The sequence below is a fragment of the Rattus norvegicus genome, chromosome 14 (genome assembly GCF_021556685.1).
Source record: "Rattus norvegicus strain SHRSP/BbbUtx chromosome 14, alternate assembly SHRSP_T2T, whole genome shotgun sequence".
Lineage (NCBI taxonomy): Eukaryota > Metazoa > Chordata > Mammalia > Rodentia > Muridae > Rattus > Rattus norvegicus.
This window is the reverse complement of record NC_141547.1, coordinates 68,574,793-68,598,796: the sequence shown is the minus strand read 5'-3', so window position 1 is coordinate 68,598,796 and position 24,004 is coordinate 68,574,793. Positions and strand designations below refer to the sequence as shown.

General features: G+C 38.8%; 1 long non-coding RNA gene across 1 annotated transcript in view; it reads right to left on the bottom strand.

Annotated features, from left to right (window-relative positions):
- Window positions 1-23,506, bottom strand: part of LOC148001378 (uncharacterized) — a 148,847-nt gene extending 125,341 nt beyond the window's left edge. The window contains exon 1 of the long non-coding RNA XR_015637058.1: window positions 23,314-23,506. This is a non-coding gene — a long non-coding RNA (uncharacterized LOC148001378). The remainder of the gene's footprint in view (window positions 1-23,313) is intronic.
- Between the last annotated feature and the right edge of the window lie 498 nt (window positions 23,507-24,004).

Here is a 24,004-nt window from a genome sequence, read left to right as displayed (position 1 = left end):
GAGTATTATGTGACGGGAGGTGTTTCTTTTCTAGTCCAATCTATTTGGAGTTCTGTTCTGTAGGCTTCTTGTATGCCTATGGGTATCTCTTTTTTTAGGTTAGGGAAGTTTTCTTCTATGATTTTGTTGAAGATATTTACTGGTCCTTTGAGCTGTGAGTCTTCACTCTCTTCTATACCTATTATCCTTATGTTTGATCTTCTCATTGAGTCCTGGATTTCCCGTATGTTTTGGACCAGTAGCTTTTTCTGCTTTACATTATCTTTGACAGTTGAGTCAATGATTTCTATGGAATCTTCTGCTCCTGAGATTCTCTCTTCCATCTCTTGTATTCTGTTGGTGATGCTTGTATCTACAGCTCCTTGTCACTTCTTTTGGTTTTCTATATCCAGGGTTGTTTCCATGTGTTCTTTCTTGAGTGCTTCTATTTCCATTTTTAATTCCTTCAACTGTTTGATTGTGTTTTCCTGGAATTCTTTCAGGAATTTTTGTGTCTCCTCTCTATGGGCTTCTACTTGTTTATTTATTTTTTCCTGGAATTCTTTCAGGCATTTTTGCGATTCCTCTCTGTAGGCTTCTACTTGTTTATTAATGTTTTCCTGTGTTTCTCTAAGGGAGTTCTTCACGTCTTTCTTGAAGTCCTACAGGATCATGATCAAATATGATTTTGAAACTAGTTCTTGCTTTTCTGGTGTGTTTGGATATTCCATGTTTGTTTTGATGGGAGAATTGGGCTCCGATGATGCCATGTAGTCTTGGTTTCTGTTGCTTGGGTTCCTGCGCTTGCCTCTTGCCAACAGGTTATCTCTAGTATTACTTTGTTCTGCTATTTCTGACAGTGGCTAGACTGCCCTATAAGCCTGTGTGTCAGGAGTGCTGTAGACCTGTTTTCCTGTTTTCTTTCAGCCTGTTATGGGGACAGAGTGTTCTGCTTTCGGGCGTGTAGTTTTTCCTCTCTACAGGTCTTCAGCTGTTCCTGTGGGCCTGTGTCTTGAGTTCACCAGGCAGGTCTCTTGCAGCAGAAAAGTTGGTCTTACCTGTGGTCCTGAGTCTCAAGTTCGCTCGCGGGGTGCTGCCCACGAGCTCTCTGCGGCGGCAGCAACCAGGAAGATCTGCGCTGTCGTTTCCGGGAGCTTCAGTGCACCAGGTTTCCAGATGGCGTTTGGTGTTTTCCTCTGTCGTCCGAGATGTGTGTAGAGTGCAGTCTCTTCTGGGTTCCCAGGCGTGTCTGCCTCTCTGAAGGTTTAGCTCTCCCTCCCACGGGATTTGGGTGCAGAGAACTGTTTATCTGGTCTGTCCCTTCAGGTTCCGGCGGTGTCTCAGGCACAGGGGTCCTGCCGCTCCTGGGCCCTCCCCCACGGGAACCCAGAGGCCTTATACAGTTTCCTCTTGGTCCAGGGATGTGGGCAGGGGTGGGCATTGTTGATGGTCTCTTCCGCTCTGCATCCTCAGGAGTGCCCACCAGACCAGGCAGTGAGGTCTCTCTCCCACGGGGTCTGGGAGCAGAGCTAAAAAAGTCATTCTTAAGCACCGGTTTATTCAAATACAGTCTGCATCCTAACTCTCGCCCATAAGATATGGCTTCCGAACATTGCTTCAATTCAATAGTATGAACGAATATAATAAAATTCATTATGTATATGCATGAAAATATTGCAATAGAACCCATTATTTGTGCAATTAATTTAAGATAATAAAAAATTAAGTAATCAGATTGTGTTATGAGTAACTGTATTAAAGCTTATTGAAGTCCCAAATATGTTCCTGGGGTAATTCTAACCAAACAAGTGAAAGATCTACATGACAATAATTTCAAGTCTCTCAAGAAAGAAATAAAAAAATATTTCAGAAAATAGAGAGATCGCCCATACTCAAGGATTTGGCAGAATTAACATAGTAAAAATGGCCACCCTACCAAAGGCAATTTACCCAACACAATTTTTGAAAGATATGGAAAGAGCAATCTTCAAGTTCAGCTTGAGAGGCAAGAAAACAAAACAAAAACAAAAGCAGAATAGCAAAAACAATTTTCAACATAAAAGAACTGCTGGGGGAATCACCATATCTGACCTCAAGTGGTATTACAGAGCAATAGTGATAAAAAACTGCATGTTATTGGTACTGAAACAGACACATTGATCAATGGAATAGAATTGAAGATCCAGAAATATAACTACACACTTACTGACACTTGATCAGTAACAAAGTTGACAAAAATATACAATGGAAAAAAGAAAGCATCTTCAATAAATGGCTGTTTGTATGTAGAAAAATGAAAATAGATCCAAATTTGTCACCAGGCACAAAACTCAAGTACAAGTGGATCAACAACCTCAACATAAAACAAGATACACTGAATCTAAGAGAAGACAGCATGGAAAAGAGCCTTGAACACATTAGCACAGGGGGATATTTCATAAGCAGAACCCCAATGGCTCATGCTCTAAGATCAAGAATTGATAAATGACACCTCATGAAACTGGAAGGTTCCGTTTGGCAAATGACACAGTCAATAGGACAAATTGGCAACCTACGGGCTGGGAAAAATATCTTCACTAACCTCAATAGAGGGCTAATATCCAAAATATGTAAAGAACTCAAGAAACTAACCCCATAAGAACAACAATACTTACCAACCAGTGCCCCAGAGACTAAACCATCATCCAAAGGGTACATGTGGACAGACCCATGGCTCCAATTCCATATGTAGGAGAGGATGGACTTCTTGTGCATCAATGGGAGGAGAAGCCTTTGGTCCAGCCAAGGCTCTACCCCCAGTGTAGGGAAATATCAAGGTGGGTAGGTGGAAAGGGGTGGGTGGATGGGTGGGGGAACACCCTTATAGAAGAAGAGAGAGGGAAGATGGGATAGGGGGTTTATGGAAAGGAAACTGGGAAAGGAGACAACACTTGAAATATAAATTTAAAAAAAAAATCAAAAAAGAAAGAAAAAGAAAAAAAAGAGAAAGTAACCACTAAAAACAAAACAAAACAAACAAACAAACAAACAAACAAACAAAGCCCAATCCAATCAAAAATGGGGTATACTATATTTAGGTATAGGCCTTGAATTCCTAACATTCCCCAGAATTTTAAAATGAAGGGGTGTTGAATTTTGTCAAATGCTTTCTCAGCATCTAATGAGAAGATCATGTGATTTTTTTTCTTGGAGTTTGTTTATATAGTTTATTACTTTGATGGATTTCCATGTACTGAACCATCTCTGCATCCCTGGGATGAAGTCTACTTGATCATGATGGATGATCACTTTGGTGTATCCTTGGATTTGGTTTGCAAGAATTTTATTGAGTATTTTTGCATCGATATTCATAAGGGAAATTGGTCTGAAGTTCTCTTTCTTTATTGGGTCTTTGTGTGGTTTAGGTATAAGTGGCTTCATAGAATGAATTGTGTAGTATTACTTTTATTTCTATTTTATGGAAGAGTTTGAAGAGTATTGGTGTTAGGTCTTCTATAAAGGTCTGATAGAATTCTGCAGTAAACCCATCTGGTCTTGGGTTTTTTTTAGTTGAGAGATTTGTAATGACTGCTGCTATTTCTTGAGGGGTTATGGGACTGTTTAGATTTCTGATCCTGATTTAATTTTGGTACCAGGTATCTGTCTAGAAAATTGTACGTTTCCTCCAGATTTTCCAGTTTTATTGAGTATAGGCTTTTGTAGTGGGATGTGTTGATTTTTGAAATTCCTGTTTCTGTTGTCATGTCTCCCTTTTCATTTCTGATTTTGTTGATTTTGCTACTCTCTCTGTGCCCTCTGGTTAGTCTGGCTATGAATTTATCTGTCTTGTTGATTTTCTCAAAAAACCAGCTGCCTTTTTTTTGATTCTTTGTACAGTTCCTTATGCTTCTATTTGGTTGCTTTCAGATCTGAGTTTGAGTATTTCTTGTATCTTTACTCTTCTTGAGTGTTTTTTATTCTTTTTGTTCTAGAGCTTTCAGGTGTGCTGTTAAGTGGCTAGTGTATGCTTTCTCCAGTTTCTTTTTGGAGGCACTCAGTGCTATGAGTTTTCCTCTTAGCACTGCTTTAATTGTGTCCATAAGTTTGGCATAATCTTGTAACTTCATTTTCAATAAATTGTAAAAAGTCTTTAATTTCTTCTTTGACCAAGTTATCATTAAGTAGAGCATTGTTCATCTTCCCTGTGTATGTGGGCTTCCTGTTGTTTTGGTTGTTATTGAAGACTAGCCTAAGTTCATGGTTATCTGAGAGAATGTATGGGATTATTTCAATCTCATATCTATCAGCAAATGAGTAGCCAACATCAAACTAAATGGAAAGAAACTTGAAGCAATCCCACTTAAATCAGGGACTAGAGAAAGATGCCTACTCTTTTCCTACCTATTCAATATAGTACTAAAACTCTTAGCTAGAGCACATAGAAAACAAAAGGAGGTCAAAGGGATATGAATTGGAAAGGAAGGAGGCAAGAGAGTACTATTTGCAGATGTTATAATTATATACTTAAGTGGCAACAAAAATCCTACCAGAGAACTCCTAAACCTCATAAACAACTTCAGCAAAGTGGTTGGATATAAAATTAACTCAAACTAATCAAACGCCTTCCTATCCTCAAAGAACAAACAGACTAAGAAAGAAATTAGGGAAATGATATCCTTCACAATAGTCACAAAGAGTATAAAATACCTCAGTATGACTCTAACCAAGCAAGTGAAAGATCTGTATGACAAGAACGTCAAGTCTCTGAAAAAAGAAATCAAAGAAGATCCCAGAAGTTGGAGCAATCTCCCATGCTTATCGATTGGCAGGATTAATATAGTAAAAATGGCCATCTTGCTGAAAGCAATCTACAGATTCATTTCTTCTTAGAAAGAACATTTTGCAAATTCGTTTGGAATAGCAACAACAGTAACAACAACAACAGCAACAACAACAAACCAGGATAATGAAAAGTATTAAAACAGTAAAAGAACTTCTGATCTTATTACCATCCCTAAACTCCAGGAGTATTACAGAGCAATCATGATAAAAACTGGATGGTATTGGTACAGAGACAGGCAGGCAGATCAGTGCAATAGAATTGAAGACCCAACTTGAAGCAATCCCACTAAAATCAGGGACTAGACAAGGCTGCCCACTCTCTCCCTACTTATTCAATATAGTTCTTGAAGTTCTAGCCAGAGCAATCAGACAACAAAAGGAGGTCAAGGGGATACAGATCGGAAAAGAAGAAGTCAAAATATCACTATTTTCAGATGATATGATAGTTTATTTAAGTGATCCCAAAAGTTCCACCAGAGAACTACTAAAGCTGATAAACAACTTCAGCAAAGTGGCTGGGTATAAAATTAACTCAAATAAATCAGTAGCCTTCCTCTACACAAAAGAGAAACAAGCCAAGAAAGAAATTAGGGAAACAACACCCTTCATAATAGACCCAAATAATATAAAGTACCTCGGTGTGACTTTAACCAAGCAAGTAAAAGATCTGTACAATAAGAACTTCAAGACACTGAAGAAAGAAATTGAATAAGACCTCAGAAGATGGAAAGATCTCCCATGCTCATGGATTGGCAGGATTAATATAGTAAAAATGGCCATTTTAACAAAAGCGATCTACAGATTCAATGCAATCCCCATCAAAATACCAATCCAATTCTTCAAAGAGTTAGACAGAACAATTTGCAAATTCATCTGGAATAACAAAAAACCCAGGATAGCTAAAACTATCCTCAACAATAAAAGGACTTCAGGGGGAATCACTATCCCTGAACTCAAGCAGTATTACAGAGCAATAGTGATAAAAACTGCATGGTATTGGTACAGAGACAGACAGATAGACCAATGGAATAGAATTGAAGACCCAGAAATGAACCCACACACCTATGGTCACTTGATTTTTGACAAAGGAGCCAAAACCATCCAATGGAAAAAAGATAGCATTTTCAGCAAATGGTGCTGGTTCAACTGGAGGTCAACATGTAGAAGAATGCAGATTGATCCATGCTTATCACCCTGTACAAAGCTTAAGTCCAAGTGGATCAAGGACCTCCACATCAAACCTGATACACTCAAACTTATAGAAGAAAAACTAGGGAAGCATCTGGAACACATGGGCACTGGAAAAAATTTCCTGAACAAAACACCAATGGCTTACGCTCTAAGATCAAGAATCGACAAATGGGATCTCATAAAACTGCAAAGCTTCTGCAAGGCAAAGGACACCGTGGTTAGGACAAAACGGCAACCAACAGATTGGGAAAAGGTCTTTACCAATCCTACAACAGATAGAGGCCTTATATCCAAAATATACAAAGAACTCAAGAAGTTAGACCGCAGGGAGACAAATAACCCTATTAAAAAATGGGGTTCAGAGCTAAACAAAGAATTCACACCTGAGGAATGCCGAATGGCTGAGAAACACCTAAAGAAATGTTCAACATCTTTAGTCATAAGGGAAATGCAAATCAAAACAACCCTGAGATTTCACCTCACACCAGTGAGAATGGCTAAGATCAAAAACTCAGGTGACAGCAGATGCTGGCGAGGATGCGGAGAAAGAGGAACACTCCTCCATTGTTGGTGGGATTGCAGACTGGTACAACCGTTCTGGAAATCAGTCTGGAGGTTCCTCAGAAAATTGGACATTGAACTGCCTGAGGATCCAGCTATACCTCTCTTGGGCATATACCCAAAAGATGCCCCAGCATATAAAAAAGCCACGTGCTCCACTATGTTCATTGCAGCCTTATTTATAATAGCCAGAAGCTGAAAAGAACCCAGATGCCCTTCAACAGAGGAATGGATACAGAAAATATGGTACATCTACACAATGGAATATTACTCAGCTATCAAAAACAACGGCTTTATGAAATTCGTAGGCAAATGGTTGGAACTGGAAAATATCATCCTGAGTGAGCTAACCCAAACACAGAAAGACATACATGGTATGCACTCACTGATAAGTGGCTATTAGCCCAAATGCTTGAATTACCCTAGATGCCTAGAACAAATGAAACTCGAGACGGATGATCAAAATGTGAATGCTTCACTTCTTCTCTAAAAGGGGAACAAGAATACCCGTGGCAGGGAAGAGAGAGGCAAAGATTAAAACAGAGACTGAAGGAACTCCCATTCAGAGCCTGCCCCACATGTGGCCCATACATATACAGCCACCCAATTAGACAAGATGGATGAAGCAAAGAAGTGCAGACCGACAGGAGCCGGATGTAGATCTCTCCTGGGAGACACAGCCAGAATACAGCAAATACAGAGGCGAATGCCAGCAGCAAACCACTAAACTGAGAATAGGACCCCCGTTGAAGGAATCAGAGAAAGAACTGGAAGAGCTTGAAGGGGCTCGAAACCCCATGTGTACAACAATGCCAAGCAACCAGAGCTTCCAGGGACTAAGCCACTTCCTAAAGACTGTGCATGGACTGATCCTGGACTCTGACCTCATGGGTAGCAATGAGTGTCCTAGTGGGAGCGCCAGTGGAGGGGGAAGCCCTGGGTCCTGCTGGGACTGAGCCCCCAGTGAACTAGACTGTTGGGGGGAGGGCGGCAGTGAGGGGATGGTTGGGAGGGGAGCACCCGTGGGGAGGGGGAGGGGGGAGGGGGATGTTTACCTGGAAACCAAAGAATTATTATTACGTATTAAATAAATTAAAAAAAAATCACTAAAAAAAAAAAAAAAAAAGAATTGAAGACCCAGAAATGAACTCACACACCTATGGTCACTTGATTTTTAAGAAAAGAGCTAAAACCACCCAGTGGAAAAAAGACACCATTTTCAACAAATAGTTCTAGTTCAATTGGTGGTTGGTATTTAGAAGAATATAAATCTATCCATTCTCTCTCTCTCTCTCTCTCTCTCTCTCTCTCTCTTTCTCTCAAACATTTACTTTATTTACATTTTAAATGTTATCTCCTTTCCAGGATTCTACTCTGGAAACCCCCTATCCCATCCCCCACCTTCCTAGTCCTGCTTTTATGAATGTGCTCCTCACCCACCTCCCCCCTCCCCCCTGCCCTAGCATTCCCCTACACTTGGGCATCAAACCTTCACAGGCCCTCTGCTACATATGTAGTTCGAGCCATGGGTTGCTTCACGTGTACACTTTGGTTAATCGTTTAGTCCATAAGAGCTCTGGGATGTCTGCTTCGTTGATATTGTTCTTCTTCTTATGGGGTTGTAAACCCCTTTAGCTACTTCAGTCTTTTCTCTAACTTCTCCTTTGGGGACCCCATTTGTCAGTCCAAAGGGTGGCAGTGAGTATTGCCTCTGCATTTGTCATGCTCTGGCAGAGACTCTCAGGAGATAGCTTTCTCAGGCTCCTGTCAGCATGTACTTCTTGTTCTCTAAAATATTGTCTGGGTTAAAGCTAAAGTCCAAGTGGATCAAAGAACTCCATATAAAACCAGATACACTGAAACTAATAGAGGAGAAAGTGGGGAAGAACCTCAAACACATGAGCACAGGGGAAATTTCCAGAACAGAAAACCAATGGCTTAATGCTCTGAGAGCGAGACAAATTTGGCCTCATAAAATTGTAAAGGTTCCGTAGGGCAAAGGACACTGTCATTAGTACAAAACAGCAACCAACAGATTGGAGAAAGATCTTTACCAAATCTACATCTGATAGAGGGGTACTATACAATATATACAAAGAGCTCAAGAAGTTGCTCCAGACAATCAAATAACTATTTTAAAACTGGGGTACATTGCTAAATAATAAATTGTTAACTGAGGAATATTGAATGGTCAAGAAGCACCTAAAGAAATGTTCAACATCCTTAGTCATCAAGGGAATGCAAATCATAACAACCTTGAGATTCTACCTCACACCAGTCAGAATGGCTAAGATCAAAAACTCAAGTGACAGCAGATGCTGGCAAGGATGTGGAGGAAAAGGAACACTCCTCCACTGTTGGTGCAACCACTCTGGAAATCAGTCTGGTAGTTCCTCGAAAACTGGACATAGTACTAACTGAGGACCCAGCTATACCACTCCTAGAAATATACCCAAAAGGTGCTCTAACATATAACAAGGACACATGCTCCACTATGTTCAGAGTAGCCTTATTTATAATAGCCAAAAGCTGGAAACAACCCAGATGTCCTTCAACAGAGGAATGCATACAGAAAATGTGGTACATCTACACAATGGAATACTACTCAGCCATTAAAAATGACTTCATGAATTTCGCAGCAAATGGATGGAACTAGAAAATACCATCCTGAGTGAGGTAACCAAAGCACAAAAGTACACACATGGCATGTAATCACTGATAAGTAGATATTAGCCCAAAAGCTTGGCATACCCAAGACACAATTCACAGACCACATGAAGTTCAAAAGAAGGAAGAAGAAAGTGTGGATGCTTCAGTCCTTCTTAGAAAGAAGAACAAAATTCTCGTAGGTGGAAATATGGAAACAAAATTTGGAGCAGACTGAAGGAAAGGCCATTTAGAGACTGACCCACCTAAGGATCCAATTTATAACAATCATCTAACCTAGACAGTATGGAGGATGCCAAGAAGTGCATGCTTACAGGAGCCTGATATATCTGTCTTCTGATAGGCACTGCTGGTGCATGACAAATACAGAGGCAAATGCTTGCAGCCAACCATTGGACTGATATACAGGGTCTCCAATGAAGGAGTTAGAAATAGAACTAAAGGAGCTGAAGAGGTATGCAACTGATAAGAAGAACAATATCAACCAACCAGACACCTCAGAGCTCCCAGGGACTAAACCACTTGCCAAAGAGAACACATGGAAGGAGTCATGGCTCCAGCTGTATATGTAGCAGAGGATGTCCTTGACAGGGAACAATGAGAGGAGAAGTCCTTGGTCCTGTGAAGGCTTGATGCCCCAGTGTAGTGGAAAGCTATGGTAGGGAGTCGGAGGGACTGGGTGGTTGGGCAGGGGTGCACCCTCATAGAAACAGGGGGAGGGGGAATGGGATAGAATTTTTCCAAACGGGGAACTGGGAAATGGATAATATCTGAAATGTAAATAAAGAAAATATCCAATAAAAGGGAAAAATGGGGTATAGAAATAACAGAATTTACAGTAGAGGAATCTCAAATGGTTGAGTAGCACTTAAAAAGTATTCAAAGTCCTGAGTAATTAGGGGAATTCAAATCAAAAAAGACCCTGAGATTCCACCTCACACCAGTCAGAATGGCTAAGATCAAAGTTTCAGGTGACAGTACATGTTGGTGAGGAAGGAGAAAGAAGAACAACCCTCCATTGCTGGTGAGATTACAAAATGATACAACCACTCTGGAAATCAATCTGGTGTTTCCTCAGAAAATTGGAAATAGATCTAAGTGAAGACCCAACTATACAACTCTTGGACATATACCCAAAATTTGTCCCACCATACCATAGAACCATGTGTTCCATTATGTTTATAGTGGTATTGTTTGTGATAGTGAGAAGCTGGAAACAACCCAGACTTCCCATGACAGAAGAATGAATACAGAAAATGTGGATCATTTACAAAATGGAATACTACTCAGTTATTAAGAATACCATGAGTTTTGAAAGCAAATAAACAGAAGTAGAAAATATCATCCTTAGTGAGATAACTCAGACCCAAAATGACATGCACTTTATGCACTCACTACTAAGTGGATATTGGCCAAAAAATGTACAGAAATCCCAGGATATATTCCACAGAACACCAAAAGATTAACAAGCTGAAGGGCTGAAGTGAGGAAGCCTGTGAAGAAAGCAATCACGGGAAGGCAAGGGAGAGTCCCAAGTGGCAAAAGGGGCAGGGAGGGGAAGAGGAGAACATGACCAGAATTGAAGATCTGAGGGCCAACAGAAGGAATGAAAACAGGCAACCCCAAGAGGTAGGAGGTAGGGGTACCCTCCAGAATGTACCAGAGACCTGGGAGATGAGAATTTCTGAGGACTCAAAGGGAGGGACCTTCGATGAAATGCCCTACAATAGTGAGATTAAACTAGTAGAGCCAGTAGAAAGGCAAGGCATGGAGTGAGGGATGGGTTTGTTATCCTACAGTCAAAAACTCTGACCCATAATTGTTCTTGTCTGAAAGAATTGCAGAAAAAATGTAGGAGATCCTGAGGAAAAGGAGTGTACAGGGTCAGGCCCAAATAGGGATCCAGCTCAAAGGCCAAGGCCTGACACTAGTATTGAGGCTATGGAGTGCTCACTAAAAAGGACTCATTAAGCAGCTGAAAGAGTCAGATGCAGATATTTACACCAAACGAATGAACAGAAACTGCTGGTCCCTGTGGTTGAATTAGGGAAAGGATGGAAGGAGCTTAGGAGGAGGAGGACCCTGATATGAGGCCCCTAAGACATACACAGTAGAGGATTGTTGGGTCTGAGTTCAGTCAGAGAAGATGCACTTAACCCTCAAGAGACTGGAGGCCCCAAGGATTGGGGAGGCCTCATGGGGTGTGTGATGTGGAGGTGTAGGGGTGTGGGAACATCCTGGTAGACACAGGGTGGGGATGTGGAACAGTCAAAGGGTTGATCTGGAGGGGGATAAAATCTGGAGTGTAAAAAAAAATTAGATAAAGTCAAAAACAGGAAAAAATGTAATTAACATGTATAAAATTAACACCTGATTTAAAAGATTTTAGTATGAAGACAAATATAAAGGATATTACAATTTAAAAGATGTAATTTTAAAATTATAATTTTTATTAATTATATGTTGAAATGAGTAAAATATTTGAATACTGGTTCAAAAAGAGCCATTACTAAAGTAATTTTATGTTTTACTTTATAACATAATGTGGCTACCAGAAATTTTACAATTGTGTGCATGGCTCTATTTTTATGTCTGTTGGACAAAGCAACTCTAGACACACAGCTAAGCTTCATTTCCTGGCTTCTCTTGAAAATTGGTCAGAGAAGATGACTGAAGTCAGGTTAAAGGAATGCTGGCAGAGGTGAACCAGGCATTTATAATGTTCATGGCCCATGAACATTACCAGTTTCTGCTTTCATCATCATAGCAACTGAATGTAGAGAGCTCTGAAGAAAATGTAGAAGGTTTAGGGCATGCTGGCACAGAAACATAAAGGAACTTAGGTACTGAGTGCTTTGGCCCAGCCTACCTGGAGAACCCACAAACCAGTATCCCTGCTTAACACTGCAGTGTATGCAAGAAATCTATTTTTTATCAGAAGCCCCTGAAACGTATATGTTTTTTCAGTAGTTATTCTACCTGAACTAATTGAATAACTGTCTAAAACAAGCCTGTGGAGGCAGAATAATATATAAGACAGGGATAAGTCAGACAGTTGAAAACACAAGGATAACATGAAATATAAGGCAAGTATTTTTCTTTTGATTGAATTTTTAATTTACATTTTAAATGTTGTCCCACTTCTCGGTTTCCCCTCCTGAAACCTGTTAACTCACCCCCCACCCCAGCTTCTATGAGGGTGCTCCCTCACCTACCCACCCACTCCCTCACACCTCCTCTCCCTGACATTCCCCTACATTGGGGCATATAGCCTTGACAGGACCAAGGGTCTCTCCTTCCACTGATACTGGACAAGGCCATTCTCTGCTCAGACTCAGAAAGGAGGCAGCCTAGAATTGCCATCACAGAGAAGACAAACAAACAAATTCAGTTTGCTAGAACATACTGCCTGCCTCCAGGCAGTTTTCAGATTACAGGATAGAGAAGGAAGACAAACAAAACTGGGTGGTTTTCTGACTACAAGAAACAGAGATCAAAACTGAGGGAGGCAAGGTCAATTAGAATTTAAAAGAACAAAGAAACACAAACACAAACACACACACACACACACAGAGACAGAGAGAGAGAGAGAGAGAGAGAGAGAGAGAGAGAGAGAGAGAGAGAGAGCGCTTTTCACAGAGCTATAGGAGAGCCTCCTCATTAACCTGACAGATAAAATGAAGTTACCTAAAATAGAGGGAAACTCTTCTTATGACTAGTAGACAAACAGAAACAACAAAACTGTGTTCACAACAGGAGTTGGGATGAGCACACATTTCAATTAGGTAGAATAGAAAGATGGAAATATCTACAAGCCATTTATGTGGAATCCTTAGAAATGTATTATCTAGTGCTTAATATCTTAGTCTAGTCTTCTCCCTAACCTAATCTGAAAATCTTGAAAGATTCAAAGTATTTCAAAAAGCTTAACTGTCCCTTAAATAAAAATAAAATGATATTCTTAAAGGAAACGAGACACATCATGGGAGGAACAAAACAGAAATTATAATTCCAGGACCCAATAAGAATTGACAGGTATGTAAATAAATTAGATTAAAAAATCTATAGCAAAGAACTGAACTAAATGATGGAACGAGAAGATATGGACATCATGATGTCTGCTATGTAATGCTGCCTGTAATCACCAGGAGATATGGAAATATGGCCATGGCGAAGAGGAAGTACTGGGTATTAAGGATATTCAAGGAGAAAATATAGGAAAAAAAGAAAATATCAAAAAGCCAAACACATACTGGAGTGATGATGAACAAGTCCATGAAGTGGCCCAATTAGCTCAAAGACATATCTACATAAACTTTCCAAAATATAAGGAACAAAAGGAGAGAGCAAGACTTGTGAGTCTAGCTACAGTTGTTGCTATGATACAAACAATATGTGTAATAAACAACAGGGCTGAAATGAGACAGAAAAAGGAAACATTTAGACGTGCCAAAGAACCCAGTTAAAAACTTCAGAAAATGAGAAATGAATATCACATGTTCTTATTAATAGAATGAGTGCAGACTGGTACATTAAACAGACAAGAATAAACTGAGGGTAGTGAAATCTGGTCATAAAAATATGCGAGATAGTAGAAAATGAAACAGCACCTTACATACTCATACATTTAAATATTTACATGTTTTTATATATTTATATACCCATATGCATGTGAATGCAATTGCCTGTGGTGTACCAATATCTTTCAACTTTTAAGTAATCAGAACGATTACTTAGAATTTCAGCACATAAACCTGGAGAACCCACAGCTCAAAGACTATAATCTAAGGAGTGATAAGAGGGTCATTGGAGGGTTAGACGTTGCAGCTGTGTAGCATTTTGTACCTATATAGAGAAATGAAGGCTGCTAAGTATGATAAATACATGAGTTTGGTAAAAGGTAAAGGCATAAACACAATAGTACAGAAGAGGAGGAAAAAGAGAGGAAGAGCACAGTGAAGGTTCCTGAAATCCAGATGTGCATTCTATCTGAATGTATACTCAGAAAGCCAAATCAGCTATTAACAAATGAAACTGAAGTGTATCGGTGATCTATAAGTGAAAATTAAATGTGATTATTATACCTATAGAACAACATATCAAGTGAGTCATTAATGAACTAAATGATATCAGAACAGAAAGAACAAGAAAAAAACCAAAAAACATTGGCTTAGCATTAGATGTAAAATTTAAAACCTAATTATATTAATGTAAATATAGAAATCTTCCAATTAAGTTACAAAAACATACTGCCATAATAAATAAAATTTTAAAATATAAATTATCATTTGCTTTATTAAACATTTCAAAAATGTGGTGTCTATAGACTCTAAGTAAAATAGCCCAGAGGAAAGTTGTAGATTCAAAGCTCCTAGAGCAGATATTCTCAACTCATGGCTCTTGACCCTTAGGGGTTGAATGATCCTTTCACAGAGGTCGCCTAAGGTGATCAGCAAACACTGATATTTACATTATGATTCATAACACTAGCAAACTACAGTTATGAAATAGCAACAAAAATACTTTTATATTTGGGACTCAAAAAAACATGAGGAACTACATTAAAGGGTTGTGGCATTAGGAAGGTTGGGGATGAATCAATAATATACATTTACACAGTGGAATATTACTCAGCCATTAAAAAAACAGTGACAGCATGAAATTTACAGGCCAATGGACAAAACTAGAAAAAAAATCATCTCGAGCGCGGTATCTCAGACTCAGAAGGATGAATATGGTATGCATTCACTTATATGAGGACAAAAGCTGTAAAGTCAATAACTCATCTGTAATAGGTATAGATTAAGGAATTAAAGGGAACATATAGACTCATTTTGAAAGGGGAAAATAAGGGCCTACCTGCATAGTGAGCAGGAGGGAGAGATAGCTGAGGCAGAAGATTTGGAGAGAGACAGTTAAAATTAAGGGGGACTTGGGGGTAATGTGGAAAATCTAATAAAGTAGAAATTTCCTAAAATATATGTTTATGTGAAGGCAATCTAGGTGAAATCATTAATAATACCGGAGACAGAGTCCCAACTGGCTGGTTTGGTCAATAAATGAAGACTCTAGTACTAGGATTCGGTGACATCTAATAAGTTGTGGCCAAAGGTGTCCCTCAGGAATCTCCAAACAACTGAAGTTGTTGCTAAGACCATAAGTTATTCTCCACAAACTGATCACAAGCTCCTTATTGCTAAAGATAAGACCTACATGGCTCACTGAATGTAGAGATGTCACTCTGGTATCTGTATGGAGCCTTGAATCCTAAATGCCAGCATCTTTGGAACAGGAATGGAAACTCCATGCTCTCAAGAAAGAAGCATAGACGCCAAGCCAGTCATATACTCTTACATAAAATGCTAGTGTAATTGTGACTCAAAGCTTGTGGGATTAAACAACCAGTAACTGATTTGACTTAAGGCCCATCTATGAGATGGAATCCATGCTCAACAACTCTTGAGTTACCAAGAGTCTGAAACTAGATAGCCCACAAACCAAATAATACTGGTCTGAATAAATGGAAAAAAAATGCAGTGATAAAACAAGTCCTAATGATATTCTGTTATATTCGTAGATTAGTACCTTGTTCAGCCATTATCAAAGAAGCTTTCTCCTGCAGCGAATGGGAACTAATACATAAATCCACAGCCAGACACTACACAGAGAGTAAGAGAGCTTAGAACATTCAATCTTAAATGGGGTGATTCCATTAAATACCTCATCTTTGAGCTCAAGGAACCTAAAGAAGAGGATGGAGAGAGAATGTAAGAACTACAGGGGTTGGAGGATACCAAAAAACAAAGTCCTCTGAATCAGCATGAGCAAAGCTCATATGCTTCACAGAAATTAAAGCAGAACACACAGAACTTTCATGGGCCTGCACCAGTCCATCAGCACATGTATTATAGCTTCTAGTAATGTGTTTAAATGGAATTCCTGAATATGAAAACGAGTGAGTCTCTGATCCTGTGTTTTTTTGTTGTGTTTCTTCTGTTGGTTTGTCTTGTACAACTACAATGTGGTAGTTCTTTTATTAATTATACTTTATCTTGTTAATTTAAAAAAAATGAAGGAAGAAAAGAAACCTAGTTACTAAAATGAAGGATAACAAATGAACTGTCATTTATACTTGCTGGGAGAAGGGAAATCAATTTTCTCCAATGCAATAAGGTGGAGCCATGGGATGGTGGAAGCAGACCTGGATCAAGAGTAGAGTCCAGCTGGGTCCATATCCCAGTAGAAGTAGGATTGTGCCTCAAACGTTGCCCACAGACAGATGAAATGTCCACTCCCTTTACTTATAAGGTCATATAGTGGCCCGGATCTGGCCAACTGCATAAACTCACCCCAAAGGGATAAATAAACAGCTTTGTTCCCCATTTAAAATGAGCTGTCTCGAAGGAACACCCATTCAGAGCCTGCCCCACATGTGGCCCATACATATACAGCCACCCAATTAGACAAGATGGATGAAGCAAAGAAGTGCAGGCCGACAGGAACCGGATGTAGATCTCTCCTGAGAGAGACAGCCAGAATACAACAAACACAGAGGCGAATGCCAGCAACAAACCACTGAACTGAGAATAGGACCCCCGTTGAAGGAATCAGAGAAAGAACTGGAAGAGCTTGAAGGGGCTCGAGACCCCTTATGAACAACAATGCCAACCAACCAGAGCTTCCAGGGACTAAGCCACTACCTAAAGACTATACATGGACTGACCCTGGGCTCCAACCTCATAGGTAGCAATGAATATCCTAGTAAGAGCACCAGTGGAAGGGGAAGCCCTGGGTCCTGCTAAGACTGAATCCCCAGTGAACGTGATTGTTGGGGGGAGGGTGGCAATGGGGGGAGGGTGGGGAGGGGAACACCCATAAAGAAGGGGAGGGGGAGGAGTTAGGGGGATGTTTGCCCGGAAACCGGGAAAGGGAATAACATTCGAAATGTAAATAAGAAATACTCAAGTTAATAAAAAAAAAAATGAGCTGTCTCGATGAAGCTGCCGCCTAAGAGTTTCTTCTTACCATGCTCACATCTACCTGAAGGCTCTTCATTCCTAGTGGTCCTGCTCCACATTCCCTCTCAGGATCCAACACTTGTGACCTTGCAGGCTTCATGTTCAGTTGTAGTGGGCCAACATATAATGGAACCTACAGGGTGTTTTGTGTGTGCTTTTTTTCCTTCATTTTCCTCCTTTTTTCTTTTTCTTTATTAGATATTTTATTTATTTACATTTCAAATGGTATCCCCTTTCCCAGTTTCTTCATCTGCAAATCCTCTATCACATCTCCCTCCCTCTGCTTCTATGAAAGTGCTCCCACACCCACCCACCTTCACTGTCCTAGCATTTCCCTACACAACGACATTGAGCCTTCCAGGATCAAGGGCCTGCCTGCCTTCCCATTGATGCTTGACAAAGTCATCCTCTGTGACATATGCAGCTGGAGCCATGGGTTCCACCACGTGTACTCTTTGGTTGGTGGTTTATTCCCCGGGAGCTCTGAGGACTCTGGTTGATATTGCTTTTGTTCCTATGGGGTTACAAACCCCTTCAGCTCTTTCAGTCCTTCCCCTAACTCCTCCATTGTGGTCCCAGTGTTCAGACAAATGGTTGGCTACAAGCATCAGCATCTGCATTGGTCAGGTTCTGGCGAAGACTCTCAGGAGACAGCTTTATCAGGCTCCTGTTAGCAAGCACTTCTTAGCATCAGCAATAGTGTCTGGGTTTGGTGGCTGGATGCTGGATAGGTCATGTCTGTGTGTTGTATTGTGGGTATTCTTTGCTTTTGCCTAATATTCACTACCCGTGAGTACATACCATGTGTGTTCTTTTGTGACTGGGTTACCTCACTCAGGATGATATTTTCTAGTTCCATCCATTTGCCTAAGAATTTCATGACGTCATTGTTTTTAATAGCTGAGTATTACTCCATTGCATAAGTATACCACATTTTCTGTATCCCTTTCTCTGTTGCTGGACACCTGGTTTGTTTCAAGCTTCTGGCTATTATAAATAAGGATGCTATGAACATAGTAGAGAATGTGTCCTTGTTATATGTTGGAGCATCTTTTGGCTATATACCCAGGAGTATTATAGCTGGGTCCCCAGGTAGTACTATGTATAATTTTCTGACGAACTGCCAGACTGATTTCAAAATGGTTGTACCAGTTTGTAATCCCACCAGCAATAGAGGAGTGTTCCTCTTTCTCCACATCCTCACCAGCATTTATTTAGTTACAATTTGGTGGAAAAAGAAAAGAGAATGATGTTCATCTGAACGATTACTTGAAAAGTTTAAAGTTGCTTGCCTTATAAAACATCATTGTCTCAAAAAGAATCAGGAAAATGTGAAGGAATTTTGTACTAGACAAAATAATTTGTAATTTGCTTACCTCTTACGAGGTAGGACGGAATTTTCCTAGTCAGGTTTGACTTGAAAACTTAAGCTTAGGTAGATTTTTTTTCAGAAGTTAATTACTCATTTTTATTAAATGTGAGGCTGAAAATCTTTTCTGGCTATTTTCAACTAGATCTGAAATCAAAGTGGACAAAGATCATATTGCCCCCCCCCTCTCTCAGACACACACACACACACACACACACACACACCACTGAAATTGAAAGTGGGAAGGAACTCAGTATTGAGTTATTCTCCTAGACCAGCAAGTAAAATTAGATTAATGAAGGAATTAGAAAAAGAAAAACAGAGAAAGAAGAAAGAAAGGAAGGAAGGAAAGAAAGAAAAATGAAGGAAAGAAAGAAAGAAAGAAAGAGAGGAAGGAAGGAAGAAAGAAGAAAGAGGAGTGATTAATTAATTTCTGTTTTTGGGACCTCCACCTAGAGCTCAAGGGTAAACATCTGTGGAACCTAAGCTCTATGGCAAGGCAAAGAGTGTCCTCCTGATTTGTTTTGTATTCATTACATTTTTGTTCCAATCCATCCATCTGTTAGAAGTGTCCTCCATGGGTGGGCACTGGGTTTTACTTTTTAATGATTGCTTGTGTTTTAATATATTTTTCTAACCACAGGATATTTTCTTTAATCTATTCAATTAAGTGAGCCAGGAATTTGAAAGATACTATTTTCCAACTTCCTTTCTGATGAATAATTAATGTCACAAAGGAATTAGGTAGTAGGAGGTGGTTTTGTCCACACCATCTGCTGTGCGTGGGAACAAAAGGAAGATATTAAACTTTAAATTAGCTACTGCTTCATAGAATTGAAAGATGAAAGGAAATACACTCTAAAGGGGAAGATATTCATCAATTCTTATCAATAGAGAGATGTCTATGAAAGAGAGTTTTAAGGGGCAACCAAACTCTTTTAGTCCTTGATCAGTTTAATTGAAATGAATACAGGAAATCTGTAAGTATCATGTGTCTCTCCTTCAGGTTAATGCATTTCCAGTTTTCTATGCGTAGTAAGTAGCAATTTCTCTCTTTAATACATGTCTGAAGAATAACTAGAAAAAAGATGAGATCTTTTCAGTGTACACAGCATACTCAAGGATGAGTCTCATTTCCAGGGCAACCATGTCATCAGGCAAAGGAGAAAAACAAACACTTATGGCTTTGTGTATTTAATTTAAGAATTATTTTCTGAGTTTTGATCATTAAAAAAACAGTTAATTTTCATGAAGAAATGACTTTGTATGCTCCATTTTCCTATACAACTAAGCATAATGTTCTTTAAAAGAAATAACTGCTTATTTCTATACCCAGAAGCCTCTATGTTTGTAACATTATTTCTTCTTAAACAGAGCTTAGAGGACATAGATTTTATGCAAAGTCAATAAATACCCCTAAAGGATCCTATGAAAATGACACATTTGATAAGGGCATAGCTGATAGTGCCTGTTAAGAGCATAGCTTCACAGTCAAGCAGAGTCTGTACAGAAGTAATATTATCTGACCCTTGGAAAATGACCCAAATCTTTTTCTGTCCCACTATATCCTTCTATACAATGGGAAAGCGGTCTCTTAAGCACTAAAACACAAAGGACAGAAGGCAATATAAAACATGTATTTCCAAAAAAGAGGCATATGTGTAGAGTAATGCTGAATTTGTCTGAGACCATGGATCTTGCCCCCAGTTCCTCTCCATACTCCTAATACACATGCAAGTGGATGATGAATTTAGGAGAAAAACAATTCCAAAGAAAATTAATATGAATTATCAAGATATAGAAACATTCCATTTGACTAGTGATTAAATAAAAGTGTGTTTGTAACTTTCATATGCTAAAAAGATTAAAAAGATTAGAATAACCAGGGTCAGAGGCAGAAGGAGAAGAATATCACAATGTTTCTTGTGATAAAATTGAAGGGACATTTTGGCACAGCACATAGAAAGTGATTGGGAAGGTGAAAGATAGATTTATTCTTTTATCTCTCTATTTTATGAGTGTGACTTTGTCTTGTGGAAGCAAATGGACAAATATTTAAGCCATGCTTATATAAAATAATATTTATTGCTGTTCTGTTTGCAATTGTAAAATATTGGATTAATGCAGATATCAGTAAACAGATTACTGTTCAACTGCATTACAAAAATATTATGTTGTTTTAAGACAACTAAGGTTTGCATGTGAAGTCATATTGAATGACGACCTTGGCAAATACTGCCAAAAAAGAAGAGTATATCTTAATCATGATTGGAAAATGCAAAAGATTGTGGAGAGATAGGCCACTTATGTAATCTTCCTCTATTTTCCCTACTATCAATACACAAGTGCCTGGCAATGTCTGAAGATAATGAACAGATGTTGAACACTAACCCGTCAGCCCCATATGTTTGGACCTGCCTAGTTTGTCATGTTACTGCATGAAACAATATCTAAAAAATTGTGAGGAAAATTAGATTCCCTGAAACAGCTCTGGACTGCTTACCATGCCATCTGTAAAATGCCATTGGAAAGTCAAGGAATGTTTTCAGATCCCAAGTCTCTAAGTGAGATGACATGCCCACTATAATACAAGATATAAAATGAATATAATTTGATTTATAAGCACAATCTAAAGAAGACCTCTATATATACACATCTATTTAATGTTTCTAGCCTCAAATTAGTTTATGTAGGTGAACACCTTTAGATACTTAATACATTGTAAGTACAACGTTTGAATGGTTTAAAATTAGAAATAATCACTTTGAAAGGTTTCCCCTTTGATTAAAAGAAGGACCAGTGAATGGCTTAGTATATAAAGACACTAATAATGTAAGCCTGAGGACCTGACTTGGAGATCTAGACTACTCATATAGATGGAAAAAAAAACCTGATTTCCTAAATTTGTCCTTGATATTTACATGCACACCATGGCAATATGTCTACACATGTAAGTCCTCTAAACACACACACACACACACACACACACACACACACACACACACACACACACATACACACACACACACGTGCGCAAGATTAATTATACAATTAAAAACAGAAGGATAATTGAATTCAGAAGTGTCATTTGCTCTTTATCAGGATAACTTTTCCCAGGATTCTTTATGAGACATGATAGGAAATATAGTGCAAACATGTCTCAACGAGACTGGCGATGCTAGAAAAAAGAATGACAGATTATAAGATTGCTTGAATCATTTCACCACACTGGGAATTCATGTCAAGAACACAATTTTCAGCACAAGTTCTCAGCATCAATTGCTAAACCATTCAGATGTCTGGAATATTATGGTTTCTGAACTCTGTAGGATTATTAGGATGAGCAGTCTACCATTTGCACACAAACTAATAAATAAAATGTTTCTCCAATATTATAAAAATTAAATACATGTTCACTGTTTAATTTTTAAATTTATTATTTGCTCCTGGAAAAATTCATTTAGTCAACAGTAATTTGCCCGAGATAATGACAGACAGATGAAAAAAATGGGAAAGTCTTAATCTATGTATAGTTTTATTTATTTTTTAATATTCTTTTATGGATGTGAGTGTCTTCACATTTGGGGTACAGAGGTTCAGAATTGAGACTTGATCTTGGTAATGAGTATAAAATCTCCCATCTCCTTCACTAACTTTTGGTTGAAAGTCTATTTCATTCTGTATTAGAATGGTTACTTCAGCTTGTTTCTTGGGACCGTTTGCTTGGAAAACCTTTTCCCAGCCCTTTAAAATGAGCTACTGTTTATTTTTGTTGCTGAGGTGTATTTCTTGTATGCACTAAAATCTTATTTATGTATCTACTCCATTAGTTTGTGTCATTTTATTGGTGAATTGAGTCCATTGATGTTGAAAGATATCATGAGCAATGATTGTTAGCTCCTGCTACTTTTGTTGTCACATACCCTCCAATTTCTTTCTCTTTCTTTCCTTTCTCTAGTGTGCTTTGAGTCTTTAGTAAGCCTAGGATAATCCCTCAGAGCTGAGGGTGGCCCTTGGATCACTTTGGGTGCTCATTTTATGATCAAGAAATTATTATTTATCACCATAAGCTCTGGTGTCATTTCCAATTCTCTGATGGCTTTCATGGCCTTGACTGAAACAGTTTTTGACATTGTAGTCCTTGTTTATAACTTTACTGTTATAAGATAAATGTATCTGATGAGAATGTAATTGCTGACTGAATGACTGACTGTGTGGTGCCCTGATAAACTATGAAGTGTTTGAGAAAAATCTTGCTTTAATATTTTTGTGCCTCCACCAGGCTTAACTGCACCAAATGTATTTCCCTTGGAAATACCTCTGTTTAATAATTATATGGCTCATGCTGTCAAATGCTTCTTCCTTAAACCCCAGAAATACAGCACAGAGAGAAATTAAGGCAATTGTATTCATTTATCAAAAGCATGAATTAACACAATTCTAAACAGAATTCAGCATGTTCTTGTATAACTTTGTGTAATATATACACTGCATATAATTAAGACAGTGTGTTATCACATACATAGGGGCTACACTTACTATCTGCAGAGGTTTAGTAAGCTTCGAACACTCATTATTAATATATGTCAATTTAGCAAAGGAGATTAGTGGTTTAATATTGTTGGTTAGAACAAAATTGGCCTACAGCTCTAGAAAGCCACTCTCAGCATTTTCTTCCTCGAATGAGAAAAAGAAATCACAGCTCACCACCCAGTGTACGCCAACTTTGGAGAGCTTTCCCAAACTTGTTCTTCTAAGAATGTTTTATGTCTTAGGAGTCAGCATTGCTCTTTTTTTCCAGAAGACATTTCCTATGTCTTCATCTTCACTGGTGTAGTTTTCCTACCAAGGATCTCTTATTTTCATCTACTTTTTTGTTTTACAGCTCTCCTATCTACTCTGGAAGCACCATTGAGAAGTCTCCTTTGTTGAGCTCTTTCCAGTGCCTGATGCTTGAACTCAAAATAAATCAAGTATCTGTGAACATTCCTCTTTACTTCACATATCTAGGTCTATTTATAGCCACTGTTGTCCAAATATCATTCTTCATATTAGTTTGCCAGAGCACCCACATGTAGAGGCTTTTTAATCCACTGCTGCTTTGCTTTGTAATGTAATCCCTTGGGTACATGATATTTATGTCATAAACAAACTTTCAGAGTTACTGGTCAGACATAGTTAACACCAGTTGTGAACTTGACACAAACCTGGATTTTTGTGGAAGAGAGAAACTCCAATGAGGGTTTGCCTCTTTAGATTAGCCTGTAGACATATGTGCAGGATGTTTGCTTGATTGCTATGAATTAGGAAGGACCAGTCTATTGTGGATGGTATCATCTCTAGGCAAGTGGGCCTGGGTCGTATAAGAAAAATACATAAACACGGGCCTTGAAGGAAG